We start from the raw sequence: 23142 nt of genomic DNA, 5'->3' as shown, positions 1-23142 counted from the left end.
CTGGCCATGCTTTGTTCATGTAGCTGTGATCATTTCCTTTCTTAAAATAGTGCTTCAAACTGAGTCTACACACCTCTTATGAGTGACTCCACAGATTCATTTAGCATCTGCTGTTGGCTTTCCTTCTCTCTGCTGCCCCAAGTAGCTCAAGTTGTGCTAAATCTTGTAAATCCGTTCTCTCTTTGTTATGCTTAATTACATAGCTGTCAATCTTAAAGCACACAAAAGAGGGAAATTTGAAAACATTTTGGAATTTGTATTATACTGTTGAATTAACTGGTTTTTTTCCTACTGTATGGGAGAGACAGATTTAAATGAACTTTTCACAGACAAAAAGATGGGTGAGTCTTTAAGAAGAAAGAAAAGAATTGGCAGGTGCATAATTATTTTACTGCTTCTACTTTTGTTACTTTCCTTCCTTATTGTCAGTCTTCACCTTCTCCCCAATCCAGTTAAAATAATAATAATAATAACAATAACAGTAATAATAATAATAATAATGATTCTTCAACACTCTTCTTTCTATGCTAACTTTGTGGAAAGAACATCCACACACATATACAAAGAGATGCTTTCTCTGAACAAAGTTATCTTCTGCTAACCACAGATCTCTGGACACTCGCACAGGAGTTGAGGACTCTGCCACATGACTGAGCTATATCTCAGTTACAGCAGTTTAACCAAGTTTGGTCAGTCAATAGACCTGGTAAAGTTGCCTAGCCCATACAGTTAATCTGCCTCTGTTGCAAGGTAAAATGCATCAGTTTAAGTCATCATGACACACAGGACCCATTGTGACAGTCCTTATGACAAATGGTAACTGTTTATTTCACAGTAACTTGAGACATTTGCTCCAGCAAATCAAGGGGAAAGAAACTGTCAGAAATGCAACAACTGATCAGAAAAGAATAGTCTGCTGTTACTGCCAGTGAAGAGACAGACAACTGAAGAAAAGAAAAATCTTATTTAGCTTGTGCTGCTGAAATCAGACCTGTGCAATATCTGCTTGCTTGGAGGCTTGGCTATGACCATGAAGAATACAGTCTGACAGAGATAGAACACATGAATAGCAAGGTACATAGCAGGACCACAAAGAGACTAAACTAAAGCCAGTCATGCCATTGGATCAACATTGCTGCTGCTCAGTGTGCGATGCCCACAATAAGCAGTGTCATGTGGCTTTGAAAACAGAGGGAATACAACAGGACAGAGGGGCAGTATGGAGCCCTGAGGCATCAGTGATTGTGGAAAAAGCAGCAAAATGAGCAAACTCCATTTGTAACATTTAGGTTAACATTTCCAATGTGTAAGATCTGACCCATGCAGAGACAAATCTCTTATAAGAACGTATTTCCTAAACTCACTCAGAAAATAATTTATGGGAATAGTTTTAATCCCTTTAGACATAAGTTTTCATTTTGTGAATGCCAGTGATATGAGGCACCTTAACATCTAATCATGTTTTCAAATGTACTGTGCTTTAGGCATACTGAAGATACAGCACTTTGTGTTGAATTAATAAAATGTGCAGGAGGAAAGGTTCAAGTGGAAACCTTAACCTGTTGGATGAAAGCTACTGTCTTGTGGTCTTAGTTTTGCCAGTTTTCCCTTTCCCCCAAACTCATCTGTATATATGAGGAGAACTGAGCATAAAACAGGAGTTCTCAGACCTTATGACCTTCACAATGATGTTGTGAGGTCTGAGAGCCCAAAAACCAGGCCTTCATTTGGGAAAACATTTAATGTGGTGGTTTGATGTTTCCTCCTTTCTCTACTCCTGGGACAGGCTTTAAGCTGCATTTTAATTTTCAAAAGGTTAAACTCCTTTCTGACAGCTGCTAATGTCTTCTTCAAGGAACTCCTTGAAAGCTTATTCTTAGGACATTGATTTGTTTCTATTAAAACATTACAAGCTTGTGTTTGTTATGAAATAGGTAGTCTGTTTAAAACTATCCCCACTCTTGGGAGTGGTTGTAAATAAAACATAATTCTTGCAAGGGAGCTGAAATCTTGCATGGAGCCTTTCCAGATGATAAAAACAACATTTCTAGGACATGAAGGACAAAGATGACTTACAAGAAGTACATACAGCCCCGAGAGTGACTCAGAGAAGGCAGAACCAGGGCCCAGAAGGAGAGAGCACTTGCAGTATGTTGTACTTTGTGCCTCAATCATGAAGAGACAACATCTTCCCAGGTTTTATACACCACTTCTCCAGCTATTCTGGCCTCCTTCAAGCAGACCAGAACTGACATGCAACCCCTCCTGGCCAAAGTGCCTAACCCAAACATTGATTCTGGAAGTTATTCTGTCCACGAATTGATAACAGCAACATCATTATGGTTACCCACTGCTTTCTGTTTGCAAGTTTATATCTGCAATGATCTCTCAAGTTCAGTCTGAAGCCTATCCTCCAGATGTCCCCAGGCACTCTGAAACCACTGCAACTTAGGCAATAATAAAGCTCCCTTTTCTCCTCTTGCAGGATGCTATATTCCCCACAACAGCAGTTTCATTCATCCACAAAGCATCCCTTCTCCAATAAAATCCCGGCAATTTTGGAGCATGATACTGAGCCACTCACCATGTGCCTGGAGAAGGACATGACTCACCCTCCCTTGCAGCACACTGAAATGGGCAGCTGTCATGGGACAACTGAACTCCTTACCCAAGTCTGCCACCAGGCATTTTTGTACCTCAGAGAGTTCCACAGGATTGTTCAAAAAGAGCTGTTTAGTTGAGGTTTGCCTGATCCAGTTTAGGACTTTTGTAAGACACTGGGCGGTGCACTGGTGTCCTGCTATAGTTAACTTGTCAGACAGAAACCACACTAGAGTCCTGGCTTTGCTCAGTTGCCTAAATTAATATAGATATACATATGCATATTTAATATAGCACAGAATGTATATAAAGTATATACACATACTATATGTATGTATCACCTTTCCATAGAGTTTACTGTTACAGACACATGGTTCTTCTGTATCTCAGACAGATCAAGAGGGATTTTTTACCCTCAAGGAAGGGGAATGTGTGTGTATCTAATGACATTGCTGTTGTCCACTTCGCTGAGTTATTACTTTTATCTCTCAGCTCACAGAAGTGTACTAACTAACAAAAAACCACAGAATTTAGAAAAGAGGGGTGAGTAGTCCACTCATCTATATTGGAAATAAAATCCCTGCCTACTAAATCATAATGAGTGTACGGATCCATTGCCAAAAGAGAGAAAAAATTCAGATTTATGCTGCTTTGTTTTCTCCTAGTGGAAATATTGAGCTGATTGAAAGTGAACTTCTAAAAATAAATTTGAGCAAATCCCACCACTATTGTTACAGACAGACTCCAACTTCTGTAAAGAAACTGTTGGCTTTTCAGTCCCCCATATTTCATGATCTTTCTCCCAGTGGGTGGGAAACACTGTGCTTACAGTAATGCCTCCCATGCTACAGCAAATCTGCCAGCTGTCTCAATGTATGCAAATGGAATTATGTGCTGAAGCTTACACTGCCCTTTCTGGGGGGCTGCTCTTTGGCTGTGAATGGCCTTTGACTTCTCCTGACACAGCAGGCAGAAAGCCTTGCAAATTTGCCAGCAGCTCTACCCAGTCACTTTTAATCAGAGAATACACAGACCTACAAAAATCTTACTCCTACCTGAAACTTGTGTATCATTACACCTTTGCAGTGCAGATGGGGCTATGATATGGGGGAACTCACCTTGCTTAAGGTAAATTTATCATTCAGCAGCCCTTTGCCATGGAAATAAGGTTTACTCTCATATTAGTTACTGAGGTAGATTGGAGGCACAACTCTTGGACATCACTAGCCAAGGACCAACCTAAGTATGGCAAAGCTGGTTGTTGAATGAAGCTATCCTGTGTCCCTCCTGTACTTATGTTAAGCCATGCTGCCCAGGAAAGTTAAATTTACTTATTTCCTTCTGAAGTCTTTCTTACTGTTTATCAATTCCATCCAGTGAACACAGTAGGTGTTCACTGCATTTTACTTGTCCTTATGAATACCAGCCACAGCTCTGACAAAAAATAGCTTTTTCCAAGTGAAAACCAAGTGCAGGAAAAGAAACTTCTAGGAAGCTTTAAGAAGTATTACTGCCCAGGTTAAAAAGGCATCTTCAGTTTATAGATTTACCACTCTCATGCCCTTCTGAAAAAAAAAAAAGGATTTGTTTGTTTATAAACAACACATTAGGCACAATATTAATATACTTACAAGATTAGGCATGCAGAAAATAGCTTCAAAATTAGATTTGTCAATAAATACTTGGAGAACAAGAACAGCTTTTTGACGATAAGTTGTGCTGGTGGATGTTAGTCACATTTCTATCCAGAGATGAAGGATAATGAAGGTCATTGTTGTATACATTGATTCAAAATGAAGGGCTTTGTTGAAGTTACAACCTGCAATGATATTGAAGGTGAGCCTTCAAGCAATCTCTCCTGGAGCCCAAGGGCACAGCTGTCAACCAACAATGTGGTGCTCTTGCCACCACGGCCCCTACTGAGGGTAGGCCAAGCTCTTGAGGAAAGACACACCATGCTACCATTTCTGGCTACATTTCAGGGTGTGTGGAAGCCCTCTTTCTAAACCCCAAGTAAAGTGAAAAAGAAAACAACCTCTCACCTGCAGCGGCTATGACAGGAGTCAAGGAAGATTGTGCAAAGCCAGCTCCCTCAAAGCTGCCCACCAGGGCACCCTGGAGGAGGCCTCACCTTGCTCTCATTTCAGTGTGCAACCAAAGAGCACAGATAATGCAACTGTTCAGCATTTACATTCAAGTCACTCTCTTTTACAACATCCAGAATGTTTTGCCACTGTCTTTGGTGGTGCTGAGTTCCACCTTCATGGCCCTAAACTAGATTCTGTGAGTGTTAGGGTGTTCATTAAGTAGGATCATGTATTGGTGCTTTTGGACAGGCCCTCTAACAGTTGCCGTGGATGTAAATCCAAGAGCACACGTCCTGTGATAGGTCCATAGGCAGACAATGCATGCATTTAAAACCAAACAAAACCCGCACAGGCTTGAGAAACACTCCTTTGAGAGTCTTTCTGCCCTGTACCTCTTGATAAAGATCTCTTTTTTTCCCCCCGCCATTGACTAGCAGTGACCTTTGCAATATTTGTCAGACCTTAGAATCAGATGTTAAAAAATATGCACTAAAATTGTCAAAAATGTTTGCACTTGCAGCAGCATTGTCCATTCCCTAAGCATGAGTCTGATTAACAGATGGGATTGCTCTGCTGGCACTAACATGCACTGCCTGTGCTTTTACCTCCTTCAGGCTATAAAACTATGATCTTCACACCCCAGCTTTCTGTGCAAGTCTGAAGAGTTCCATTTTTCAAAATAGGCCTGTAACTTTTAAATATTTGCTTTTGACTTAAAGCTAAATAAATCAAGTCATAAAGCAAGTAAAATGCAACACTTTGCCTCTCTTGTGTCAACAGAGCACATGAGAGCTAAAAGGCCTATGCTCAGAGAGGAGGGTGATGTTTTAGTTCTTTTCCCCCAGTGACAGAGAAATGGCTCTTTGTGTATTCTGTCAGGAAAGTCTACCCAAGTCACACCTCATTTAAAGTGATCTGGATTATGAAACTCAAATTGGCTGCCAAGGGAAGTGCAAAATCTAGGATAATAAGTGAAGTCCTCAGAGCTCCTGGGGAAAGCATCAAGTATTTGGAAAATAAACAAAACACAAAAGATAGAGATTCACTCTAGACCCATGAGGAGGAATTACCAGAGACCTTTTTTCTACAGGGTTTGTCCTTGGCATCAGCCATAGACACCTGATAGAAATTTTGCAAGCCTTTCAGAAAACACGGAGGACCATGATGCTTAAAATGAGGGTTGCCTCACCTAATGCTTGTCCTCCAGTGCCATGATTTAGCACACATACAGCTACAGCAGTTGACGCCTGCAAGCAACCAAAATGCAGATTTAACTCAGTGCAAGTCAGGTCCCTGATAGTCAAATTTGGAAGGAAATATCTATCACTTATTGAGGCAATTATTTTCATGTAAGACAAAGTCCTGAAGGGTTCACACAGTCCTTTCTCAGATAAATGTCTATCCTGAAATCACTAGAAATTTTAAGCAAAATTATTTGACTTTTCAAATGCAGGTAGCATGAAATAAACCACCTCTTCAAGGCCTCATGAAATACTTTTGCCTTCAATGAGTTCTGATTTTGTTTCCATCTAATTCACAAATCCTGATATTTTTCATGTGTTGTTTTTTAGAGGACTAACAGATCTTGCCATTAGTGGGAAGGAGTTTAATTTAAAGCAATATAAACAGTGCTTCACAGCTGAACTAAAAGAAGTGGCAATTAAAATGCATCTGCTATGATGGAATGCATTTTAATAAAGATCTTCAGAATGACATTAGAAGTCATGCATAAAGTTTTATTCCTTATGCATGGAGTAACATCAGAAATAATAAAAAGTCTTGGCAAAAATAGGAAACATGACATTTGTAAGCCTGATGGAACTATGGCATTGCAAAAATTTTATTGCAGCAACAAGAAAAATATCCCTCCTTGACAGCCTGGTTTTTCATTTGAATTAATTTAGTCTAAAATTGTTTTTTCTTCTGTTAAAGGTCATTCTTTTGTAAAGTGATTTTTATAATTGTTGTCATTCTAGATCATTTATGTCAAGTTTTGGCTAGATTAATCTTGAGAGCATCACTCTAATGGATGATTAGCTAATAGACTCATATAACCATTCAGGCACAATACTCAATCAGAGGACTGTCTACATCACAAAATAAAAATTAGGCAGAACTTCCCACCTTTAGGTGTGCAGCTTTCTGTACTGATCTTTACTCCAAGGTCTTTGAATGAGTGCTGTCACCCTACTGAATCATTCTGTCCATAAATTATTCTCCACAGATTTTTTTTACTTTGGCTGTGTGTATCAGAAACAAGGCATTCTTTGAATTGTTCTGGGAAGAAGGCAAGGACAAATGTTTCCACAAGGTTGAAATGGTCAGCTGGTCCTCAGAGTTGATTTCCTGTTTAAGTATTTAACCCACAACATAACAAATAGGAACTCCAGGAAGGTACATCAAAAAGCCAAACAAAATTAAATCAGCATACTCTGCTTGGCAGCTCTCTTCCTGACCTGTGTGCATTTGGCCGAGTCTACTAAGTACAGTAGCTGAGTGTTCAGTATGAGATGTGAAATCATGGTATGACAAAATTCTCCCTGGGTCTGAGAATGGAAGTTGCCACAATCCTACTCTCATTTATGCTATCAGCTCACTGGGATGTCCAGAGAACCATTCAGTCTTTCTGGAGCTCAATCTCTGATGCCATTTTTGCAGCATGACTGTGTCTGGGCCCAAAGTTATCTGTGCTAAGCCCTCAAAATCTCAGTTTCTGCAAGGTTTCATATCCCCTCTGAAGATTTAATCCCCTGCTCATAATTGGTCACTACCTGATAATCTGTCCACTGTTTCAATTGCATTGCAGATGTGCATCCAAGGCAAATACAGTGGGAGGTATCTTCAAAATTAGCATTTCTCTTTCATATATAAAACTTGGAAATTAAAACTGCTCCACTTTGAAATCAAGTAAAAAGTGGCAAAACATCTCTGTGCAGTTTAGAGACAAAGTCATTGGAGCCAAGTAACTGGGTTTTTGTGGCAAGGTTTTGGTAGCAGGAGGAGTGCTACAGGGGTGGCTTCTGTGAGAAGCCACTGGAAGTTCCTCTTGCAACTCTGTGTGGAACTCACACTGGAGCAGTCTGTTCCAGAGAGACTGTGCCCTGTAGAAGGGATACACACTGGAGTAGTTCATGAAGAACTGCAGCCTGTTGCAGAAGTTTTGGTAGGATTGTTTCCTGTTGGAGGGACCCCATGCTGGAGCAAGGGAGGAATGTGAGGAGTCCTGCCCTGAAGAGAGTGAGCAGCACAGATGATGTGATGAACTAGCTGCCAGAGGAGGTAGAAAATTTGGGAGTGAAGCTGTGCTTGGAAAGAAGCAAGGCGTGCAGGAAAAGCCTTTTCAGATTTGGTTTTAGTTACCTTAATCCTACTCTGATTTGATTGTTATTAAATTAAATTAATTTTCCCCAGGTCACGTATTCTTTGCCTATGACAGTAATTGGTGAGGGATCTCCCCCTGACCTTATTTTGACCCACAAGCTTTTAATTTTATTTCTTCTCCCCTGCCCAGTGAAGAGGGGACTGACAATGTGGTGATGGTGGGCACCTGCTGTCCAGCCAGGATCAGCCCACTACAAACAGAAAGATTGAAAATAACATGCCGTGGTTCTCTGAGTATTAGGGTAGTAATTTCTGGCAACATATGGACTCCTTGTGGTGGCCATTAGTACAATATTTCTTATTTGTACTCCATGCCCTTACAGAGTGGATCAAGTGCTAGCTGAAGCAGTTCCATGTTTAAAAAAACCCAAAACATTGTACAAGGACACTGATGACCCCCTTTTGAGATTTTTACCATCAAACTGCACTGGCCACTGGATTAATCCTTAAGCAAGTTAAGAGCTCAGTTCAGCAATGACTTGAGCTGTAAATCAGCACATAATCTCACTGAAGTGAGGAACACCATTTTGTGCTCATGGCTACGCACTAAGCCAGGCACTTGATTCCACCCCTATCAGAGTACACACTGACATGCCTGGCTTTATGTGCTGGGTCCAGCCTTCTCATCAGCAACACTCCATTGTCAATCAATGCACTGTGATGCATGACTTTTTGTTAACCTTATGAAATGTCATTTTTATTTTTTCTACTTTAAATTCTGTTATTTTTTCCACTCTGCCTTCTGGTTTTTGAACATTGTAAGAGCATTTTGCACATGTTTTTTTGACTTTCCCAGTAACCACAAGGGTTCAAATCATGCTATTTTTGGTTATAGTGATGGTTAAGTGAAAACTAGGGATCCTATCCAGTTGCCCAGTTTCAAAGGCTGGGTTTTTGTGAAATAAAAAACAATAAATGCCACAAAGCCTGTGATGAGATCATGACATCTGACAATACAGGGTGTGATAGCTGTGAAAAAAGAAGGTTATTCTCTGTCACTCTTTCACACTGGAAGGAGATAAAATCCCAAAAACTTATTAGGGACTGCATATTTTGTTGCTCAATATTTCTAACACAGCTGCCACAAAATTCCCCTCTAGTTGGGGGTGGGCTGTTTCTGACCCTTGGGGCAGCCATATTTTCTCATTTATTTTTCACTTCCCTTCCTTCTAGCACCTACTTAGCCTGTTTCCCACTTATACATTAAGAAGACTGAAGAGTTATCAAAACTTCACCTTCCTGCCTGTCCATAACTGCATAAATTCATCAAACCCATAAATTCAAGTCAGCAGTGTGCACATCCTGTCTGAATGTGAAGAGCTTTCAACTTTCTGGACATGTAGATGGAGTTTTGGGGTTTTTTTCCCCCCACCTTTCTTTTTTTTTTTTTTTCCTACTGGACTGAACGATGTTGAGATGCTGCCACCTTCTGATAGACACTTGAGCTGCCAGTGGGCTGCAGAAGCACATTCGCCCATTTCGTCCAGACTTGTAAGTTGATTTATACTGATCCTCAACTGCATTGCTGCAATATATAACATGACAAGTTAAACGCAGTGCCTGCCAAAAAATCTTGATAGGCTCAGCTTTTGTGCAGAGGCACTTGAAAAGACCATTACTGCTGCCATCCAACTAAAAGTATGCTCAATATTTTTGACAGTGAATTATCTGAACAGCAGTTTATCTCAATGTTCACTTGGTCTTATAACAATTTAAAGATTAAAAAGATGGGAGATAAAAAAAAGAAATAAAAGGAAAATCTATTTTTTTCTAACTACAGAAAAGTGGAATTACTTTTTCTGTGAATTTTAGATCCATTCTGTACTTGCTCCCAAATACATTTCCGAGCACACACATATCAGTGGGCTGATAATTAACATAGGTGTAAATCACATTTACTTTTTGTCATTTGTTGTTAAGATCTTATGTCTTCAAAAATCCACCCATGTTTGTATCTTCTCAGTGATACCTTCTGTGGGATCTTCAAGGCAGAGGCTTCAAAACTGAATCAGTGAGGAATAGATCTGAGTTTCCCACCTGCCTCTCTGTAAGGCTTGTGTCCTGCTCTCTGAACCTCTTTAGAAGCCACAAAATCAATAGCTGCATGACTGCTGCAGTGATATGACGCAGAGCCCTATCTGAGGAAAGCATCATTCTCACTTACTCCTTGTTTTTTGCAGCTTTATGGTCAGGAGAGCAGAATATATTTTCCACCACTCTATTTCTGTAGACCAGAAATCACCTCTGGTTGCAATGCCAAGACTGTCCTAAGACCATTCTCAAATCTGAAAATTGATGAAAATATCCTTCTGCTTACTAATGTGATCAAGTACTTGCAACTAAGTAAATTTTTCTAGCTGAAATGTATTATTTAGGAGATAAGAATTTGAGTTAACTAAGATGCTTTGCAAACTCTTGTAAATTTCATCAAATTATTCTGGCTTCATAATTAAAATAATTGTTGTAATAATCAGAATATTTTGGACGCTTTCTAAATCTAAGTCTTTGATTTACTAATCCACAATTTTTTGCTAATCCTAGTTTTCAAAGATTGTTAAAACTTCAGAAAGTTTTTTTTTCAGTTATGCTGGAATCCTCATCTTATTTTTGTTTTCTGAAACTCCAGCTGAACCAAAAAAAGTGTTGTTTTCTACTGAGCACTCAAAAGCACTTTAGCCAGAAACTATCAGCAATTAGTGACTTCAAGGTAAAACATCCCCAAACCCAGAAAACTCCAAAGCAAGTAACATGATGAGAGCAACATCATAGTGTGCCCTCTCTGGTTGGTATGACACGGCCAAGGATAAAGTCAGGAGGTGCCACAAGCAGGATGGTGCCTGAAAACTGTGTGCTGGGGACAAGGGGCTAAAGCAGAACTGGAAGGTAGACTTCTAGGGTTCCTTAAGCTGTTGCTAAGAGGTTTGTCAAACCCAAAGAGGAGAGCAAGTCCCCTGTCATTTGGCTTAAGTTACTTAGGCAGGATCTGCACCTCTATATTTAGGGGTCCATAAATCAAAAGGAGTGGCAGATTACTGGCCTGAGCTACTTATTATGATAGATGCCAATCACTTCGATATTTAAGACAAGAAAGTTCAGCTTCATTTCTTGTTGGAAAGTGTTTCTGGTAGACAAAAAACATTTTATGTGAGTTAAACAAAGCTCACTACACCAAACTCTGTCAGAATGTCTTTATGCATTCATACATGAACATTTCACTCCTCCAGCAATTGAACACTTTTTTTCCTCTACCATAAATGTTACTCAGTGATGTTATAATTAATTTCACTACTCTACTGGATAAAACTGATCCATTCTTCAAGCCATTTGTGGTTCGTTTTCCTAAGTAGTGAGGTATTAACAGACTCATGAGCAAAACAAGACAACAAAATTTTGTGTATTGGCTGTATTTCTTTGGCCACATTAAAAATACACTAAGTGACCAAAACTCCACACTTAATGGCAGTGCAACACAGAATGATTTTCCTATATGTGAATTATCTGAGTTAGACCTCATATTCTGAATTAGACTCATATTCAAGAAAGCCTGGAGGAAATCTTTCAGCAAGAACTGAGCAGGAGACCTGACAGCAGCTACAGAGAACTAGAGAGGAAGAAGAATCCTCTGATGCATTCTAAGAGATGTTGTGTCACCTAAAATGAAGGCACCTGTTTGAGTCCAAGAGAAAAAGATTAAAGAAAATAAGTGAGGCATATTTACTTGAACTTAAAAAAAATTGATCTTATCATGGTATGAGAACTGGAAAATGTAGGAACTTCTGTATCCTGATCCAAATCACGGTGTGTTCAAAATAAAACTCAGTGATTACTGTTTCACAGATATAAGAAAAATCTTGACAGCAATGAGTAAGCATGATAAAGTAGGTCAAAATTTCTACTGCTTCTGCAGGCTATGGCAATTCCTTAGGGTCAGTGGAGAAGGAGACACCCTTTCTTTGTTGATACTAAGTCATTTCTGAATTACACTTCAATTGTACAAACTGTGTATTTTAGAAAAAAAGGTGGATATTCCACTGCAAACCAGACATTTTAGAAATATGATTTGACATGAGTCTTTCTTTTAAGACCAAACTCCTTCTTCTGCTAATAGCTGGAAGAAATTCCCACCCATGTCACTTAGTGTTATCATATCAGCTCCACCTTCCAGACCCTCAGCCATCTGGGTATTTGTGGCAGTGATACATGGTGCTGTGTCCTATAGAGCTGCTCCAAAACTAGTTTTAAAATTGTGCAAGAAATACCCCTGGGTTTTAGAGGAATGTTTTAATTAGCTACACTCAAGAGGTTCACAGTCTTTCTCTTTCTTATAAATTATTTTCTACTTTACCAGTGATCAGTCTGAGTGAGTCAGAAAGAGAGGTATCACCAGGGCTTTGTGATCATTTTGAGCTTGGATGCCAGCCAGGCTTTGACTGCCTCAGGGATGCTTTTTTGCCCATCACCCCTCAGCAAGCCTCCACAGAGGAGTTCACATCCTTCAGGGAGTTCCTTTCTTCACAATGTGGAGACACAAATATCTTCTCCTCTTCTCCTGGTAGTTCAGATCAATACCTTGTCACTTCATTCACCTGTTGCTACTTTAGCCTGGAGTGAATTTTCTGGAGTGGTTGTACTTTTTCATCCCTTTCTTTTTTTTTTTTAATTAGTATTTTTAGCTCATTCCTTCACCTTTCTTGCACAGCAGCAATTAGTTTCAGTTTAGCTCTCTCCTAGCTTCATATATCACTTCATTACAAGAGATTTCTTAGAAATCAACTTTAGCACTCTGAATAAAATCACAACCTGGACTTTGATTTCTGGAAAGTGGTGTTCTATGGGATGTCAGAGTACCACAACAATGAACTGCTGTGTGATCTGCAGCTGGCCTTTTCTCAGTGATTTGAGAAATGCTAGCTCTGTTTTCTCATTTCCCACTTGTACCCTCTTTGGGTGCTGCATTTCTGAAATGCTGGAACTATGTTGCTGAAGTGTAAACACTGTAATACCAAAATCAGCTGCTCCTCCTTCTGTAACTATCATCTAAACATCCCATTCTTGCTGTGCAAGAAGAAGTAACATTGGCAGATTTGAGGGGCATCGTTAGCGGTGCACTGCTGATAAGAACACCTTGCATATTGCAGCTAGAGGTGGGAAAGCACTGCTCCAGTGAGAGGTCCCTTCCCACAGCGATGGCTTCTGCAGGTTATTTCATAGTTATTTCAGCCCTGATGTTTTGGGTTATTTTTAATTGGGACACACTGTGCTGAGAATTCATACTTAGGAGCATTGTAAATCAAAGTTACTGGGCATGTGTGAACCTGGAGCCACCATCGCAGGTTTGTGTGCAGAGGGACATGGCCTCATGGGTAGAGCCAAAATGTGAATCAGGTTGTTTTCAGCCTCTTCTCAGAAATCAAGGTAATCAATAACCTCTTGCTCCTCACGTGCCTTTTCTGCACATGGAATGTGTCAGTCCCCTACTACACTTTAAGACAAAAGTTAAAATCATTCAAATCACTGAAGAATCGTGTGTTATGACAAGGATAGCCACAAAAGTAGGCTGGGAAGTAACATATAGATGTCAAATTTCTGACATAAAACAGATGAGAAATGCATTAGAACACATATACTCTTCAGGCCAAAATGCTGCCCATATTGCGAGGAAAGAACTTTGAAAGATAAATTGTTGCAAAGAATATTTTAAACTAAATATTTTGTTTTAGGTGTGTATGGGAAGAAAAGAGATATTTTTCTTTTTCAGGTTGAAAAAATGTTGCATTAAAATAATATAAGAAGCTTTGACAGTATTTCCTAAATCAAACATTTTAACCCTTTCATTTGTGCAAATTTTACAAAATGGAAGACTATCCTGAAACATGTGTTCTGTGTTGCAAAACTTGCTACTACCTTTTTTTATTTGCTTATGAGTGGGTTTTAACTTAATAAAACTGAGGAGATTCTACCAAATTTTAACTTGAACAAATAGAACTTTCATTTGAAAACTTGGGGGAAAAAATACTTGAAGAAACCATTCATCCATGCCTATGCAAACCTTCACTCCAGCCACACTAACAAGCAAAAGGATGCCAATATAGAAACACAGGCACTTGGCTCTAATCTGACTGAGACTAAGAGGACAAACTGTGTGTGGAGAAGACTGCCCATGAGGCATTTCTGTAGTACAGATGCCTATGCATACTAGGGTGAGCATCAGGAATCTGGGCTGCTTATTTGAACAGCAGTAAGGTAAATACAAAAGCAATAAAATAAAATACTATTAGTTTTTCACTGCTTCCCCCCCTTTCTTATTGAACTTCACTTTTCATTTTCTATTAAGGTCAACTGGGCAGGCTTTTCTGAAACTCCTATATGTTGAAATGCAAATAAAATAAAACAAGGAGGGACATGAAAAGAAACGACTGGTCCTAATGAGTGTAAGTTTATACTTTGTACTGCAGAGCCAACAGGAACATCCCACAGGCAGGGTCAGGTACTGAGGGGGATGTTTACAGCTCCACAGACATCAGCTGAGGGCTCTGGATGTTAAGCCTGGTTTCTAGCATGGCAGTAAGCGTCGCTACGCTGCCTTTTGGCCACTCTGTGGCATCTGCAGAGCAGAGATGCTGCTACACAGAGGTGGCTCCCATGCTTTCCCTTCTCCATCCCTCCCATTATGTAGTGCCCAAAAGGCTCAACAGGAAAGGATGTGTGTGGGTGTCCTATTCCTCCATCAGGCAGTGAGAAGGAAGGGGGAGAAAGGAGGGGGAAAACCCTTCATCCCCATGCGTTTCTCTTTCTGCCAGCAGCTGATGGGGAGTTGCCACCAGCCTTCCCATTAGAAGTTTACAGAAAAGGTGAGCTCATCTCATTTGATTAGGACTGTCACCATCAGACAGTGTTTGCAATTAGTCCACGCCAACCTTATTCAGGCTTTGGATGCCTTTCAGCAGTGAAAAAGGGAACACTTGAGATCCATTGAATTGGAGCGTGGCATCTGCTGCATGCTGGGGGGAGAGGTTGGGGGTCAGCGCTTGATTTTGATAAAGCGTGCCAGATTAATTGTCTTCGGTAATCCTGTTTGTCATGGTAGATGTGCAGAGAAGTCTTTGTGGCACAGCCTGACATATGGGCTGGCCGGCTGCTTGCCTATTCAGTCCCTCCCAGCACATGCTCTTCACAGTTGGCCTAGTTCCCAGCGCCTTGTTTTCCCGGGGAGCCAGCCTCCTGCGCCTATTCAGCTGGCCCCCCGCTCCACAAACAGGCTCCCTAATCTTCAGGCCTGTCTGGGCTATTCAAAGTGATTGCATTATTCAAAGAGATCAAGAAAGAGAACGAGGCGGGAGGGGTAAGCGCGAGAGGGGGAAAGAGAGCGGTGCAATTTGGAAAAGAAATAAGCAGCCATGTACTTCAGGCAGAGCTCTTCAGGAGGCTGATTATAGTCCCTCTCCAAATCTGAATCTATCATGAAATTATACCCTGCCTTTTTTGTAAAATAAATGCTAATAAGAGGTAATTTGGACCCTGCTGATTATTAACTTCAGTGGAGATAGTCTTTTTACCCCATGTTTTGTTATGAATTCTTGGATTTCTCCCCCCTGTTAGGATTCATGCTCCACAGCAAAAGAAGAGGCAGGAGACTTAAGGAGCAGGACAAATGTGGCATGACAGAGGACAGGCGAGCATCTAGCTGCACAGACCAGTCTGGAGTTACTGAGACCACAAGTGGTTCAGTGTCCTGAGCATGAATCCAGCACATCCGTGTTCCCACAGTTTAAGTGCAGAGTCTATCCCGCAGCTGTACAGCCACCTAGGGAAGGGGAGAAGGGAGATGGTTCTAAGCTGATGCAAAAAGGAAACGGAAAGAAGTAGCTGCAACTACCCTTACCTGGTTTCTTAAGCGCTATTTGATTATACATTTTTTTACACATTCATAAATGTTACTTTACAAGAGGTCTTAGGATATATAGTGTCTAGCTTTTTTTAAATGGGAGCAGCTTTGGAGAGATGCTGAGAATTCAGTATGTCAGTCAAGCCCTTGACTTCTGCAGGCCATAACCTAATCTATTTCAAACCCTGTCTTGACTGGGCTAGAGTCAAGTCTTCGAGTGTTCAAGCCAAAGAACAATCTTCTAAGTGTATGTGTAACATATCAATAGGAACAAAACAAGCAAAACCCAAAACCAACCAACAAACCCAGCAAGAAAAAAACCCAAACAACATCCATCCCCAACTAATTAAAAATAAAGCACACAATTTCCCTCACTAAATTTTTGCTTTTTTATGATTCAGAGAAGCAGCAGAAAGAAACAGGTGCTGCTGAAATATATGTCCTGTATGAACATGCAGAGAACACACTGCGTCCCGTTCATAAACTGCTCTGACCCAGAGTATATGCACACCAGTTATGTTCTGTACCAAGAATGTGGTGGCATTAGTGTGGTGTGATTTGCATGTGCTGTGTGGTTATCTGGTTGATCTTTACTGTCATCTGCCACATTTCAGCCAACGATGAAGAATTCTCTGAACCTCAACCTAGTGCACTATTAAAATTTGGTATAGTGTCCTGTAAAGAAACAACTAAAGCACTGAAGAATGACAGGGAGTATCTAAGTTTAAAAGATCTTTCTTTCATATTTTTTAAGCTTCTCCCATAATGTCTTTAGCATCATCCTCTATCATTGCCCAGAATTTTCTGATTAACAGCTTGACATATCAGTTCCTGGCTTTTCCTGAGCCCTAGAACTTCAGGCAAACTCATCACGGTCACATGCTGTCTTTGGCAAAGGCTCAGCACCACCCAGATGAATTCAGTTTAACATTAAGGCCATTAGGCCATTAGGCTTTTGCTGGGTGTGTGCTGAAGGAGAGTGGTTGCATGCTCAAGTCAGCAATCTCATTTTTAACTACAGTTTAGTTGTGGTACCAGAAGGATAGCTCAATTTATTTTTGCAACAGTGCTGGTATGTGTCTAGAGATATACAAATCTTCATCTTCAATAGTGCCATTTTAAAGGTCAAATGAAAAAAGGGATTTTTGTAACTCTGAATTTATTTGTTAATATATCTGCAACAATATAGTTTATTTCCCCCTAAAAAAGCTTCTGCTTTGTTGCAGACAGATTTAATGGAAAGAGGACAAGTATTCCAAGTATTAATATTCAAGGCAAGTATTTTTCAATTCCCTGAGAAGTTGTAATTTTCACGCATTCTTGAAAAAAATATCTTGATCTAAGATATGTTCATAAAGACAATTATCAGAGAAATTAGTAGAACCTCAAAATTTGGTTTTAATACTTTACACAAATAAGTTCTTTCAGAAGATAAAGTTTTACATGACCATCATGTCAATTTTTTTCCATAACTTCTGAGAAGAATGAGAAAAAATATCAGCAAATATTCCAAACTGAATTGCTGTCATTCAGTGAATTTGAGTCAAGGTGAAGTGGTCACAGCACCAGCCTTCCAGAATTCAAGAAACACTTCGATAATGCTCTCAGACACATGGTGTGATTTGTGGGGTGGTCTGGTGCAGGACTAGGAAAGCTATTTTATAATGATTCTTGTGGGTCCCTTTCAACTCAGGGTAGTCTAGGGAATTTTAGCTATTCCAATTATTCCAGTTACATTTTAAATAGAAGTGAGTAATTTAAGAAACACCTTAAGGCTTTCTTAAGAAATAGGAAGGAATCTTCTTTCCTCCAGTGTCTGAAAGTTGGTCATAGGCAGGTGCCAGCAACAAATAGGAGTTTCTAATACCAGCTATTCCTGATGCACTTACATCTCCCTTTTCTTCTTGTTTAAATCCACAAAGATTTATGAGCAATGAAACATCTTCTTGCTTTAGGGATAGTTTGAATGATTTCAGTATTTTTAGCAACCAAATGCACACTGAGAGATTCTTCAAAGATTAAAATAAAGTAAAAACTGGGACTTTCCTTGTGAATTTAGTAAAATCTTTTAATACATTTTGAGTAATGCTTGCTATGTATTTTGATGGAAACGAAGGGTAAACTTCTGACTTACTGTGTGACCTAGTACAGCTCACATATAAAATAGCAGGGAAGGAAGGAAATGCCGTCTAACTTACAAGTTGAAGCCAAATGTGCAACATTAACAGACATGTAGATGCTATATTGAGATATATTTCACAGCATTAAGCAGTTTTTAGAAGAAGGTCTGGAGAGGTTTGGACGAGGTCACCTCTCAAAAAAAAGTTGTTCTCAGTGGATAAGTCATAAATAGTGTGTTTGTGTCCCTGCCGTCTTCTTAATAATACTGTTCTTCATATCTATTGTAAAATTAATTTTTTGTTTCTACATGGAATAAACTAAGTTCCAGGTCCTTCCTGGGTTCTTGGACTTATTAGTTACCAAAACCATCAAAAAACTGTAGTTGAGCTAGGGAACACATGCATGTTGTTATGCTGTATGGCACAGTCACACTGGTAGTAAATTAAAAACTGAAACTTCCATGCAGTGAAAGGTCATTGACATAGCAAAAGCCTCATGTTACTAGAGACACAGCTATTATTTTCTAATTTTCTCAGTACATATCTACAATTCCATTTCTGTGGAATCTTTGAAAAACCCAAAAGTAAAAACAGGAATTGAAATGAATCAAGTCACTACATATTACATTACCTCTCCTACTTTTTGACTTTAATACTTAAGTACCACACCAAAGAAAAACTAAAATTGTATTCCAGCCTTATGACAACTACATCAGTTGTCTGACATCAGTGAAGTTAAGAACTAGTCATTTGCATGTTTAAGTCCTCAATGAAGACACAAATAACTCCCTATATTATAAACAGATTATACCTTCTGTATCTTCATGAAAGCAATATGTTTTATAGTAGTTATATGTATTTTGTGTTTTCACAAGAAGGAATAAATTTGGACTGACCCAATTCTTCATTACTGTGAATCTATATTCATACGAGTAGCTAAGAGAAGTGCTGCTATCCTCACAGAGGAGATTCACTACCTTCCTACTTTGGAAACTGAGTATATTTCTGTATCTATATACCACACTCTTAAGGTCTTTTATGGAGTGGGGTAATGAAACAAAGAAAATTAAAGGAGAACAATCAGAGCGCAGGGGAAGCTTTTGCTAAGCAGGGAATGTCCTTTCATCTCTATCACTCACAAGATTATTGAGTTAGAGAATAATAAATTAATCTCAGCGCACTGTTTTACATTCTTGTTCATACCTCCATTTTAAGGTCAAAAAGGTCCCAGTCATCTCACTGAACATGTCAGGAGTGAGAGCAGGTCTAGGGCTGCAAGGACACATACCTTTGACATGTAACACAGGTGTTCTGGCTGAGACTTCTCCCTAGTCCTTTGGTCCTGTGATAGCAGTGCCCCCTGATCAGTAACTTTAGGGTGAGCCTCATTGTTCCCGCACTTAAAAGAAATACATCAGAAAGATTTACAAAATACACAGGATAAAGTAAAGATCCAAAAAAATGATGACACACAGAGTAAATGTCAGCCTAATGTTCTAAATGCATTTTTTAAAATAAACCTGGGGCAGAAGCATATGTTTTGGATTGGGATTTATTTAACTTCCATACCTAAAAGTCACGTGCCAAACTAGACCTCAGTTTTAGAGCACACAGAATATCGAGGAGGAGCTACCGTCTTGGGCTTCTTGCCCCTCAGAGGGCAGTTAGTCCTGTTCTAAGATAACTGATCCCAGGTTTAACCACTGGAATGATGCTTTCTGCATTAGATCGGAGGGGTAAAAATGGGTAGTATAGTTCAGATGGATACATTTCAGTTAAATGAAAACCTCCTTTAGTGTCACCAATGGATTTTTTTCAGGCAAAAGACATTAGGATTTTATCTGACTGTTATTACACACTTCTGTAATGCTGTGGGACCATAATGTTCTCCATACTTCATAGAATATAATGTTATTCTGCCCGATAAGGACTTAATATTTTCATGGATGTAGTTTTTACTTTAAAATAAGCTATTAAAGTAAATTTCCACGTACTTTTGTTATTAGCAAGAAAATAAAATTATTCTCCACAGAAATGGCATATTTTTAGTATGCTCTAGTTTAATAAGACTGGTTGCAGCATTCAAAGGAGTATTTCAGATAAACTGACCAGCCATTGTAAATGCTTTCCAACAGGAAGAAGTGAGAACAGAGGCCCCACAAGTCAGAAAGCAATGCTAATTTCTCTGTGTGAGAAGGCTGCTGAATCTGCATCACCATAAAATCTGAAGTGCAATTAATGTGACTGAATCAGGAGACATATGCAATTGAGTATTTTTTTCCTTACTGATACCCACCCTAATACTGGAGTAGGCAATACAGTCTTCAAATAGTCAAAAGAAAAAGATGTTCATTTATTGCCAAATTATGCAAAAAAAAACGTGGAGTGCATAAATATTCTGTTGAGCTAAGAGAGGATCGCATGTAGAACAAATCTTACCAGTGATCAAAGAATCTGAAAAGATGAATTTGTCAGTCTTTTCTGGACAAGGTCTCTTTTAGCCCCCAATACTTTTCTTTCTGGCTTCTCTATTTCCCCTTCCCCCAGTCTCTTCAAAGCTTCCAGCCACTGTCATCATTTCGTGTGTTTGCAAATGGATAAGCAAAGAGTCCTGCTTCTCAGAAATCCCCTGCAATCAGCTGGCTCACTCCATCTCCCCACCCCCAGCCCACTGCTCTCCCCCTCCACTGCGCACAATGTCCTGGTGACAGGTGGTTGCTGCTTTCTGTAATTCTGGATACAGCTCCAGTCAGACTCAGTGGCCTGTAAAAAAACTAGAGCTTATGAAGAGAAAAAGCTCTGGCTCTGAAAGTGCTGAGACAGGCTGGTACGGGGACTCAGTACAAAAAGCATTCAGCACAAAAAGCCAAACCCAAATGAAAAGAGCTGCTGCCAGGATCATCACGAGGTCCTCTGCTGCACAGATGTCTACTGAACTAAGCTGAAACTGATGAGCCTTTTATCACAGCCCCCATCCCCCCTCCCTGTAGATACCCACAGCAAGACTCAGCTGCCTGGCTCAATTATTATTATTCCAAGGGACACAGTATATGTGATAGACATATGACACTCAGAGAATTAAGCTCAGATAGGACTGTCTGGCAGAATTCCTCTTTCTTTTTTTTTTTTCTTTTTTTTTCCCCTAGTCTGCAAAAACGTTGATTAGTTAGTTACAGGAATGGAAAAGATTTGGGTGCAGTAGAAGCAGTATTTTAACAAACATATTGCTTTCAGTGTACTCAAGCAGGAGAGCTAACACAGGTGGCCTCTGCAACTTGGTACTTACATGGGTACTTACATGGGTGCTCTGTGTTTTACCACCTCCTTTGCAGCATTTTGCCATTCTAGTTAAATAGAAACAGGACTGTTAACTGTGTGTTGACATGTTCAGTCTGATCTATGCACATTTTACCCCTTTACCTGTTCTATGACTACAAGTTTATTACACAGTTTCTTCCCTTGTATTATAAAATGGGTTTATAAATTCTGAACCAGTTGCAAGCTTGTGATGGGCTATATCTCAGAAAGAATTCAGCACCTAAAAGCCCTTTGCTCTCCAAGGCTCAGCTGATGGTTACTTTTTAACAAGTCTGGAGCCCAGTCTTGTTTTCATTGTCATGCTATCAAATATGGGACATAGATTTTGTCATGTCAGAGTGCCTGTGAAACACCTGTTAATTCCTCTGAAAGCAGCAGGCATATAAAGCAAGCAAGGGCAATGGAAACTGGGCACTCAGCACCTTATGAACCTTGGCTATAGAGACGTGAGTGAAAGAGAGCTGCCTCTGGTTACTGCAGGTGCTGCACTTTGCTAAAGAACAATTTTCAAGAAATGTTGAACAGGCAAAACATAAAGATCCCATTGTTTATATATTAGAATGGACAGCCTGAGGGGTTTTTACTTTAACCATCTGCCTTCCAACTTTTATATAAAAATTATGTTCCCTAATAAATGTTTAACACATTAGGACATATATATTGCTGGAAAGAAACCAGACCAAACTCCTTCTACTTCACAAGGATAAATTAGCAAGTGAAAAGCAAGACTTTCCAAACCCTCTTTTGTATGAATACAATCATTTAACTTAGATTTTGGAAAGTTGAAGGTCTAGTCACTAATCTACTGACTCCATCGCAAAAGGGTGAATTTAATTTAGGAACTGCTGGCTCCAGCACTGCAATTAGTTATACCAACTTGAAGAAATTTATGTGATAATCCCTTTTATTAGCATATCTATTCTTTTTTTTTTAGCCAAACAGCAGATCAACCAAACAAAAGATGTGCTTTACTGGCTAAGAAGTTCGCTGGCTATCTTTTTCGGCTGGACTATTTCCTGCTTTATCTTTAGTGGGTGATGAGACATATAAATCAGTGTCTACATGGAGAGGTGACATGCTGTTTACACAGCAGGCTTGTATTATCATAGCAATCATATATGGGTAATAAATTAAACTGCATCAAGAAGCCAAAGATTTGCCCCATTAGAACAAGGTCTTTCTTATAGTTTTACCAAGAACCTGATAAAATATACAGATCTCTCCTGCAAACTGTACCAAAGCATTCAAATTTGACAAAGTGAAACCTGGAAATGTAAAGCATTTCTCTGTTTCACTCTAACTGGCCTTGTTAGAAAGCTTGAATATTGCATGTAGTCCTGAGCTGGCTTCATGCATCTGCATTGCCTTGCAAATACCTGCTACCTTTGCAGACAGGAACAAGGAAAGACTTTGTGACACTGTCCACCCAACAAAGGCCTCATTGTTGATAAGGGAGTGGGGAAACATGAAAGAAGCTGGACAACAAGACCAATGCATGTGGGTCTGCTCTAAAGGGGAGGGTAGGACCAGCTTTTTACCACTGGTTTGCCCCAGAGATTGCCTGGGTGGTTGGTGATGTTGGTTTTGTGCGTCCTGAGTTTCTGGATCATGACACATGATGGAAGTGTAGTTGCTGTGTCCTGTATCAGCTGTTTGCAACTGCCTAGTTAGTCATCAATGCAGACAGCAACTTGGGAGCCTTTTCTCACAGACAGCTACTTGTCTCTTGCTTCCAATTCCATCACTGATT

The 23142-nt window shown here is 39.7% G+C and overlaps 2 long non-coding RNA genes across 4 annotated transcripts in view; both read right to left on the bottom strand.

Moving 5' to 3' along the window:
- LOC135302189 (uncharacterized) overlaps window positions 1–4971 on the bottom strand; it is a 36579-nt gene extending 31608 nt beyond the window's left edge. For both annotated transcript variants that reach the window (XR_010363888.1, XR_010363893.1), the window contains exons 1-2: window positions 4644–4971; window positions 4233–4420 (exon numbers count right to left, since the gene is read on the bottom strand). This is a non-coding gene — a long non-coding RNA (uncharacterized LOC135302189). The remainder of the gene's footprint in view (window positions 1–4232; window positions 4421–4643) is intronic.
- LOC135302208 (uncharacterized) overlaps window positions 1–20696 on the bottom strand; it is a 161632-nt gene extending 140936 nt beyond the window's left edge. The window contains exons 1-3 of one of the 2 annotated variants that reach the window (XR_010363911.1): window positions 20514–20696; window positions 19363–19473; window positions 15743–15873 (exon numbers count right to left, since the gene is read on the bottom strand). This is a non-coding gene — a long non-coding RNA (uncharacterized LOC135302208). Of the gene's footprint in view, window positions 1–15742; window positions 15874–19362; window positions 19474–20513 lie in introns of those variants that run through there. The other variant, XR_010363912.1, reaches the window with a different exon arrangement.
- Window positions 20697–23142: the final 2446 nt, after the last annotated feature.

The sequence above is a fragment of the Passer domesticus genome, chromosome 1 (genome assembly GCF_036417665.1).
Source record: "Passer domesticus isolate bPasDom1 chromosome 1, bPasDom1.hap1, whole genome shotgun sequence".
NCBI lineage: Eukaryota > Metazoa > Chordata > Aves > Passeriformes > Passeridae > Passer > Passer domesticus.
The sequence above is the reverse complement of the archived record's forward strand: the minus strand, read 5'-3'. Positions and strand labels throughout refer to the sequence as shown.